Source organism: Rattus norvegicus, chromosome 1 (genome assembly GCF_021556685.1).
Source record: "Rattus norvegicus strain SHRSP/BbbUtx chromosome 1, alternate assembly SHRSP_T2T, whole genome shotgun sequence".
Classification (NCBI taxonomy): domain Eukaryota; kingdom Metazoa; phylum Chordata; class Mammalia; order Rodentia; family Muridae; genus Rattus; species Rattus norvegicus.
The window spans coordinates 89,301,152-89,311,455 of record NC_141534.1 but is presented as its reverse complement, the minus strand read 5'-3'; the positions used below and the strand labels follow the sequence as shown (position 1 = coordinate 89,311,455).

The 10,304-nt window shown below is 42.0% G+C and overlaps 1 pseudogene; it reads right to left on the bottom strand.

Annotated features, from left to right (window-relative positions):
- Nucleotides 1-668: 668 nt before the first annotated feature.
- LOC120098290 (pregnancy-specific glycoprotein 22-like) lies at nt 669-10,063 on the bottom strand (annotated as a pseudogene).
- Nucleotides 10,064-10,304: the final 241 nt, after the last annotated feature.

Sequence of the window (10,304 nt, the reverse complement as noted above, 5' to 3'; positions counted from 1 at the left end):
AAATATGTAGGATGATTCTGAACAGCATTTCTCAAAAACAAACAAACAAACAAAAATAAAATTATTTGATACTCTGCTATACTCATATATCAGTGACTTATCCAGTCATTATCCCAGAGGCTTCCTCTGGCAGAAGGTGGGAATAAAACATATGCAGAGACACATAGCCAAACATTATGTATTTACATTCACTTTGAAACATGGGCAGTCTTTCCCCTTGCCACTCTTCATCACTTCACATACAGGATTAGGAGGCACTGGTGTTAGGTGAACTAGTTAAACATTTAATGTGTTTGAGTATACAACAGGTTGCATTTATCTCTATGAAAACACTGCACAATTTTCACAGCAGACTCAAAGTTTGGGGGCTTCTGAAATTAGTTCCTGTGTATTCTGAGGATTGATTATATATTTGATTCACAAATTAAATCCTTAATGCTTTTGCATTTTTGTTTAGTACATTGATGTCTCTGTTTTCTTTGGATAAATAGTCTCATTTTAAGTCCTGGCCTGTCCTTATATGCACATTTATCCCAAAATTACAGGCATGACTCACAATACTGGCTGTACCTGAGTGGTAACTGACAATTTTCACCATATAACTTTACTCCATTATGTACCCTATCAATAAAAAATGCCCTCATTCATTTATAGGATGAGCAGAGGAGTCACTCATTAATCACAGCCAGGCTGACTGGGAGACTAATCTGCAAACTGACAGGATTGGAGACCTCACATTGATACTCTCCAGCATCCTCCTTCCTGACAGGATCTATGATGAGTTGGCACTTTGTTGGGGATAGTGCCATCCTCTCTGTAAGCTGCAGACTCTGATTATTGAAGAACCAGTGGATGGATATTCCAGTGTCAGCTGAGAGGCAGGTGAGGACCACAGAGCTCTGTATTGTGACTGTAGTATTGGTGACATGAATGAATGGCTGTGACACAGGCTCTGGGAAAATACAGAAAAGACCAAATGATAGTAGTCCTACAGAGAGCTCAACCATCCCCTCTATAGTTCACACTTGCCACACATGATGTGTGGCCTACATTCATCCAGTGTTTCCTATGTCTCAGTTGTCCTATAACAGAACACATTGTAAATAATCATTACTGTGTCAGTGAGTTAAGCACAGTTATTAGCAATTGCCTGGGATGGGGCAGTATATATAGGCTATATGTTTGATCCACAAATTAAATCAAATCAGTAGTACCTGTTGCTATTTTCCTGCAGAAGCTAATTTCCTAGGCTGCCTCCATGACAATGTGTCAAGTATTTGCCTGCTCCTTTGTTTCTACATGGGAACACTGACTTTCCTGTGAGTCTCCTAAGCCCATCAGAACAACTGGCAGTGGCCTAGACACAAGCCCACTGAGACTCAGAAGAAGATGCAGAGGTGACCTACATAGCTGCAGCTGTGAGGGTGGTGCACAGCTGGTACCATACTCTATGGGTTTTTAAGACTCAGTAAAAACTTGTTCTCTGTCAGCTCTAACAGGAAATAAAAAACTAAGAAGTCACAAAAATTTTTCCACAGTGTCATCTTAAGTTAAGACAGGGACAGAGTTTTGGAACCAGCATCCTCCTTCCAGGGCCTCCTGGTGCTCTCTGTAAGGACCCCATGTCTTCCTCAGTCAGAGCCTGTCTGAGTCTCACAGGGTCTTTAACGGGGCCATGTGTATGGTGTGAGTCATAAGATTTTGCACTCAGTGTGACTTTTTTGTGATGAGTTATCACATACACATTCTCTTCTCTGGAGGTAGACACTGGTGAGGGGTTTTGACCTTCTGTGTCAAAATCCTCATGTGTGTCACACAGTAACTACTCAATTGCCAGTGTGGGGACACAATCCAGTGTGATAGAGAACAAGCACAGCCCAGTCCTGGCATTCCAATGTAGGAATAAGTCATACCCAGTAGCCAAAGAGCATAGGGAGTCACTTACTGTTTACATATAATTGCACCTGTGCTTTTTCAATTTTGAAATCTCTGCTTAAAGTTTCAAGTGTGTACATTCCTGCATCTTTCTCAGTGGCATTCTGAAGCAGCAGGGATCCGTTAGTGTACACAATCTTTCTTCTGCTGAGTTCACTTCCCCATGTGGTGGAATTCATGGCTCTGCTGTATTCTGTGATTTTCAATATCTCAGCCCCATACACTGATTTGTACCAGGAAAAGGCGTGCAGACCTTTTGGCAGATTATGAACAACGAGAAGAACACTTTCTCCTTCAACAGCATACTGTGGCACTGGTTCAATCATGAGTTGAGAAAAGGTGAGGGGGTTACAGCATGTAGAAAGGGGGGCTGGAAAGGAAAAAAAGAAAGAGTCATCACAAGCGATCATGGTGCTTGATGTAAAGACGGCTACCTCTGTCCTAAGCATATAAATTTGTCACTCTGCCTAGAGCTGCAAACTTAGGTGTGTCTATCCCACTTGATCAAAGTTAGCAATATGACTTTGTCCACTCTCTCGGTGCCCCTGAAAAATGTCATTTTCTCCTCATGGAAGCTTCTACATGTTTGCTCCTGTGATGCACTCAGTCAGCCACTGTACACATTCATATACCCTGGGGTTTGAGATGATGCCTCCACTGAACTATGGACCCCAGATTTCCACTTTTTGCTTTTTTGTTTTCTGTTTTTAGTTTGCTTTGTGGCTCCAGTCAACCCCTAACATCGCCTTCTAGATGTCCTTGCTACTCTGCTGTGCATCTGAAGAAGGAACAGTGGCAAACTGATCTTCAGATCAGGCTGAGATCTGGAAAAAGGCTAGGATAGTAGGCTAGCTGGTTTTGTGTGAACTTATAACAATGTAGAGTCCTTTTGAAAGACAAGGCCTCAATTGAAAATGCCACCACCAGGTATGGGGAAAGGAAATATGTCCTCCCCCTACAACCTTTGCTGCCTGCAGCAGGCAGAGAACTTGCCCCAAAGGCCAGAAGATCTGGAGAGCTGTCCTTGCCCTTCAAAGGCTACAGTGTTTGGGATAACAGGCCTTGAACCTCAACTGGGCTGCAAAGTAGAGCTTGTTCTAGTGGTGTGGATATGGGTGTGAGTGTGGCTGTGGGTGTTGGTGATCCAGCCTCAAGGGACTGAGAACAGGAGAGCTGACCTTGCCAAGGCAATGATGGAGAAGCTTGAACTGGGGGTGTGGTTGAGGGAGAGCTGGTGGGATGACCAACTCAGCTACTACCCAGGCTCAGATCCAGGTCTTTGAGTTGGCCTAACACAACATCTATGAACTTCTAGAGTACATAAAGGGACCAGTCCTGATGATCCAAGGCAGCAGGATATTTGTGACACAGGGCAACAATAGGATATCTGAAAGGAGTCCCAGTGAAGATGCAGTATTGATACTATAGCAGAATATACAGACCTTAAACCAAACCAGTGATTCATTGCAACAAACATTTACAAGTAACGCTGTAAGGACAAAAGGGTATACTATAAGACACTATGATACACTACAGCTTCCATGACGAGATTTTTCTTCGTTTCATCTACTTTTGTTGTTGTTCTTCCTCTTTTCTGTTGGGGATGGATTACAAGTGCAAAAGGCAAATATGAAGGGACAAGAGTATGAAAGGAATTGTAGCATATGATATGAAGTTAACAAAGAAACAGTATAAAATTGTTTTTTAAAGAAAATGTCACCACAAGAGTGGCCTGTGGGCTAGCCTATATTTTTTAATTGGGGTTTGATATGGGTGAATCCAGTCTACTACAGGCAGTTCTACCCATGGGGTACAGGACATGAGTGATATAAAACAGAAGACTGTACATGGCATGAGGACCAAGCCACTAAACAGCACTCTTTTACGGTACCTACATCAGCTCCTGGGTTTTGTTTGGGAAACTCACATGTTTGGAGTTAATAAATACCCAAATTTGACATAGACAGCCAAACACAAAACAAAACAAAAACAACAATGTTCCTTATCACCTCTGAGAGAAATAGAAGTTAAATCTCAGGACAATGCTTCCCAGGGTCACTTTAGTCCAGCCTTGGAAAGACGACAGGGTTAAGGACCCCCTGGTGCTCACCTCTCCTTGAGGTTGCCATGGTTTCCTCAAATGCCTGGCTAGAGTCCTACATGACTAAGAAGAGTCTTATATTTAGTTGAGTTACTTTCCATCAAGGTCTTCCTTGATGGGGTTTGGGAATCAGAGGACAAAGTCTGACCTGTGGCCATTTAACTCTAACATGTGTGTTTTGTACCACGTGCTCAAAAATTAACATGGGAACACAGTAAAGACAGGAGACAGGCACAGGCTAGGTATGACAGCCCTGTCTATTTAAGCCCCACACTGTATTAAACTATCACAGAGAATTACTTACTGTCCACCTGGAGTTGTACATGTGCTAATTCTGTTTTCATATCTGTACTTAGAGTTCGTAGGGTATATAATCCAGTATCCTTCCACGTGACATTGTAGAACATGAAGGATCCATTGCTATATATTGTCTCTCTACCACTGTGTAAAGGCCCATGAACACTTAAATTAGTGGCTATTATGTGTCTTGCAACCTCAAGATTCCTGGACACAATCATTCCTTTGTACCAGAAAAAGGCTCAAAGATTCTCTGGAAGATTGTGAACAACTAGAAGAACACTTCCCCCATCAGCAACATTGGGTGGCACTGATTCAATAGTGAGCTGGACAGAGGGAGAAAGCGGTCCACAGGTCCAAAAGAAGGCTAGAAGGAAATAAAAAGATCCATCAATGTTAGAACATTTCTATTTGGATAAGTCTCAAGACCAGCCTCAGCTTAGAGAGGAAGTCTGAGGAAGGGGTATCTAAGAGCAGTGAAACAGAAGTCTCAAAGTCAAATTGTGGGTTACAAGCTGATGTCATATGTTCTTGAGACAGCTTTTCAGACATTTTTCTCTATTCTGCTCAATACAGCTTTTTCTTGCTTTTCTAAAAACTCCCAGGATAGCTCATCTCTTTAAGATCAAAGCCTGGGGGTTGGGGATTTAGCTCAGTGGTAGAGGCCCTAGGTTCGGTCCCCAGCTCCGGAAAAAAAAAGAGAAAAGATCAAAGCCTGGTCTTTTATTCAGTGCCAATCCAATCGTTCATTCCAGGTTCCATTTTGATTATCCCACAAATCAGCATTCTATGACTCTAGCCCCTTGATTCTTAGAAAAATACAGCAAGCAATTTTTACATTGCAAATGAATTCAGAGATCTATCTGCCTTTGAAGCACAGACAATAAGCTTGCTGGGTGGGATCCCACCCTGAAATTACTATTCTTACCATACCTGTGCCTAGACCTAAACTCCCTCTGCCCCAGACTGGCCTTGAACTCAGGAATCTGCTTGCCCTTGTAAGCACAAACACTTAGCTAGGTGGGATCTTGCCCATCAATTGATACTCCCTAAATCTCTATCTCCTTCCTTAGTATCTTTCTGACAAACTGACTTATAGTGCAGTTGTCTCTGTTCTTTTAGATTTGTGAAGCTCCTTATACAAGTGTATCCTTATTTTGCATAGTTGAGAAATTATATATTTTTGAACTTGTGTTTTGCAGAGTTCTTTCCCATTCTTAAGGGCTGCCCTGAAGATCTCATTTACCATTTTGCTGAGAAGGAGACACACTCTCACCTCCCAAACCTGTCATGAAGTCATTAACCTTAGTAGGAAGAATATTTTCCAATAACCTTGGCAGAGAGAATAGTTCCTGAAGGAAGAACATGAAGTAACACACACATACACAACACACACACACACACACACACACGCACACACACAAGCTTTACACCCACATCAACACTCATAGAGGCTCTGTTCCAGGGGTAGGAATAATGTCATGCCATCCCTGCCATGGCCATGCCAGACTTGGCAGCTTAATATGAGGCCCTGTGTCCTGAGATGTGTCCATTGCTCAGCCAAGGTGTGTGGTGTCTCCCTGTCCTACATTGTGTCCCCCAGCAGTTGTCATTTTCTCTGTATGGCACCCTCTCCTCATTTGTTAACGTGGCTCTTGTTCTCTAGCCTCAGATCCCTGCTCACATTTAGAATAGGTTGGTGTTGGCATGATGCCTCCACATCCTTGTTCTCCACTCACCCTGTTTCTTGTCTCTCTGAATCTTTCTGTTGTTACATTTCTGTTCCCCTTGTGGTTCCAGTCAATACCTGAATTCACCTTCTAGCATTCTTTATTAATCTAGCTTCCAGTCCACTAGGACCAAGACATCATAATAAATGCGCTTTGCTTTATTTTTTAATCCTTCCTAGAAAAAAATTATATACATATGAAGAATGAATGAATTAAAAATGTTGCAGGACCCTGTATGCCCATAGATTTATTTATGAAATCCATAGGTTTTGAAATACAGTATTGAATCATTCCATTTGCTTTAAGTTTTTACACTTATTTGTGTATTTTATTTGTATGTGAGCATGAGTACAACAGCAAGTGTCAGTGTGGGTGGGTGGGTGCAGGATACAGTGCTTAGGTGGAGGTCAGAGGACTTCTGATCATTGGTCTCGACTTTTCACACGATGAAGGAAACGCCTATATCCTTTTAACCATGTCATAACACCCAGCTTGATTTTTTTTTTAATTTCAGATGTCAAACTGAGAACATTAGTGTTCAAAATATTGTGGTCTTGGTGATTAACTTTGTGTAAGAACAATGTGCTCCTGGCCCTTACTATTTGTTGTTCAATGACAACTTCCTGATGCTGAGCCTCCGTACCATTCTGTCTCTTCTTTCCTACAAATCCTAAGACTCCTCTCATGTCATATGCCACTCAGAAGACTGCAAATAGTAGGTGAGTCTTCTTCTCTCACATACTGTCAACCTTTATTTTCCATGACTATGATAGGTGGTGCACCCTTTGCAGTGGGATACAAGAATGCCTCCTTGTTCTCAGTAGCCTAATACGTCCTCCTTATGTGGCACATCTACTATTGCATAGCTCACAAGTTTTTGTCCTTCCCCTCTCTGAACTGAACTTCCCAGGAAGGAACACCATATTCCCATAGACTGTGGGTGGTTCTCTTAAAAACACATTGCTCTGCCTCTGTTCCCTCTCTTCTTCTTTTATTTCAGTACTTTAGAATATGGAGTGAGCATCAAAGCTAATGAGCATCCTCCTGAACTGGAGGAATAGAGGATGGCCCTGGGGCTTCCCTCTGGTATATCATGGTCTTGGTCTGTCAGCACCAAAAATTAAAGCCTGCATAACTGTACCCACAAATACTCAGCAGTGTACCCAGTCTGCCCTGTGTCCTCAATGATATAGAAAGATGGATTTTTGCTCTCAACAAAGTGACAAAGATGTCTGTGTAGCTCCTAGGATAACAGCTGAGTGATCTGTGGTGAAGGGGACAGATATATCCTCACTGGAGTCACCAGAGTTCTAACCCAAGACAAAGACCTAGGAGCATATGTGTAAGGAGTCTCACATCATGGGTATGTGGGAGGAGGTAACCTGATTACTGGGAAGAGGCTGTCAGCTCCTTCTTCTCATGTAAGATTTCATGACAATGCTCTCACTTTCCCTGCTTCCTGGGCTGTATAATAGCTCTGCTTACATGCTCAATGGTCTTTCTGAGATAACTTGGAGTTCTTATATCTAGTTGATTCCCCTTAGCTGTTCTATATTTCCCAATGAAATATATAAATCTAATTACTATTTCTTGGCAGTGTATCAAACACACACATTAAGAAAAAATAGGTCTAAGAATTCTGTGTCCATGATTTCCAGGTCAATAGAAATATGAGTAGAATCAAGCTACTAGATAAGTTCCTGGGTCAGATAAATAGTTGTCTGAATGTTGATTTTGTGTACTGATGCTGTCCACTATTAATAACTGGAGGAACTGGAGCTAACATCTTGAGGACTGTTCAGATCCACAGATCCTGTTTCTATTTGTATACAGTAGAGAATTCCTTGAGTGGAATCTAGAGAACAAACACTTGTCAGGAAGACCAGTGTCCTCTGTCTCTTATGTTGATGACCATGGCCATGACCTTCATGTAAAGTCTCACAAATCCATCAGAACAGGTCATTAATGACCTGGGCACCTGTTCAGCTATGCTTATCTGCTGAGTCACTGAAGAATATGTACATGGCATCTAGCCTAACCATGACTTTACTAGCAATGCACTGCCTGGTCCCACACAAAACTGTGACTACTTGATATCACTGTTCCCTGCAAACAAGAACTCAAAATCCAATCTCTATAAAATGCTTTTCAGGACAATCAGGAGTTGAGTCTGGGATAGAAGTCTGAAGCCAAGGATTCTTGGTTCTCTCATTTCATCTATATATTTCTCAACCAGGCCCAGTGTTGAGGGCCTAAAGGTGTTCTTCAAGGAAACATTCCTGGCTGAATTAACTAACATGCTTCTACCCGTCTTAAATGTTAAGTCAAATAAAGGATTCTTATTTATTTCCACTATTCTATATCACTTGTGTCTTGAACTAAATGTTCAAACCCCACATGAGGCCACAGTGCAGAGGAGAAATGAGCACATGCCAGGCCTGACACTTGTTTGTGTGCCATAAAATGAACTCACCCAGCAACAAGAGTTCACAAAGCATCACTTACTGTACACATGGAGGTATATGGATGTTGTTGATACAATTTCTCCATGTCTATTTAACGTTCGTAGAGTATAGAATTCTGTGTCCTTCTGGGTGACATTTTGAAGTAGCAGGGATCCATTGCTGTACACCGTCTCTCTACCACTGTGTTCAGGCCCTGTCACACTTATGTTAGAGGCCAGTGCATACAGTGCAATTCCAAGATTCATATTTGTCACTCCCTTGAACCAGGCTATGGCTATAAGATTCTCTGGCAGATTGTGAGCAAGAAAAAGGACATTTTTCTCCTTCAGCCACTTGGGGTGGCACTAATTCAATGGTGACTTGGAGAGTGGTGGGCAGGAGCCAGGAGGTTAAAAGAAAAGCTAAAAGAGAAGAGAGAAAGACCATCAATATTGTGGAGGTGTGATAATCATTCAGCTTAGAGATGTAGGTAGGGGTGTACCCACCCTTTCTGATGGAGGTCACAAACATGACCTCTATCATCTCAGAGCTTCTCACTGTACCATTAACTCTCTAAGGTTTTACTGCTCATGTGTCTGCCTGGATTTTCATTTCATGTCCCCATATTTGGTGTAAGGATACCACTTTGATCTCCTCCTCCAAAGAGTTCTCATTTTCAGAATTTTTCTCTGTTCTTTTTGTGGTACCAATGTTATCTTTTGAATACTCTGATGCCAGGTACATTGGAACCATGGCTTTGTGAGGACAGGAATTAGTCTGACCTTTTTGGAAGTTTAAGTTTCAAGGAAAGACTCAGATACTAGTCCAAAAAGGAAAGGAAGTAGGAAGAAAGAATAAAGTAAGGAAGAAAAGAAGGAAGAATGGAAGGAGTAAAAGAGAGATGGAGGAAAGGAAGGAAGGGAGGAAAGAATGGAAAATGGGTTTCCATGTGTTTATATGTGGTTTCCAGGTTTGAAACTAATGACAATAATCATACTCCAGTGTGATTTAAATGTTTTTACATTTCCTTAATTATTTCTATGTGTGTATTTTGTAAACACAAAGTCTAGTATGTTTTTTGCACTTTCATGGTTCAAACTTCTGTAGTAGGCAGATAAAGGCTAACAGGAGTCTGTTCTATCTATTTATCACATGGGAACTGAAGGCTGAATTCAGATTCTGTCCACATACTGTTACTGGCCTACCTATATTTGATTTCAATTTGAAGAGTCATGTTGTCATGTTTGGAAATGTCAGTCCTCAGAAGATAATAGCCAGTATGATTGGCTGGAGGCTTTTCTGTTTTACTCCTCATGTTGTGTCCATGAATATCTGTTAAGCTGCTGAACCTCTGTTCCTCATAATACCTTCTGCCCCATGATTGCCAGCAAAAACCTCATCTCAGACTTCTATTATTTTTAGGAGATCCCTACCTACCTCTGAGTTCTCCACAACCCATCAGAGTTTTCCACCATCATCAGAGAGTTGATACCCTTACCTGTGAACAGAAGACCCTGCCAGGGTATATACCCTTGTAGACAAGTGCGAAGGGCACCTACATCTCTCTTCTCACTGTACTGTCCTCTCTTTGAAAAGGAGAACTTCCCCTCCAACACAGCACCAGCATCTGCTGTCCTTCCTCCTGCTGATCTGTGTTTTCTCTCAGGAAGGAGCACTTCCCTGAATCCCATGGTCTGTGGATGTTGGAGTCTGTGTCCACAGCACTGCTTTGTCCCTTCCACTCTCAGTGCTGTCCCTCACCCCTCTCAACTTTTCTCTCTTTGTGTTTCACCTCCA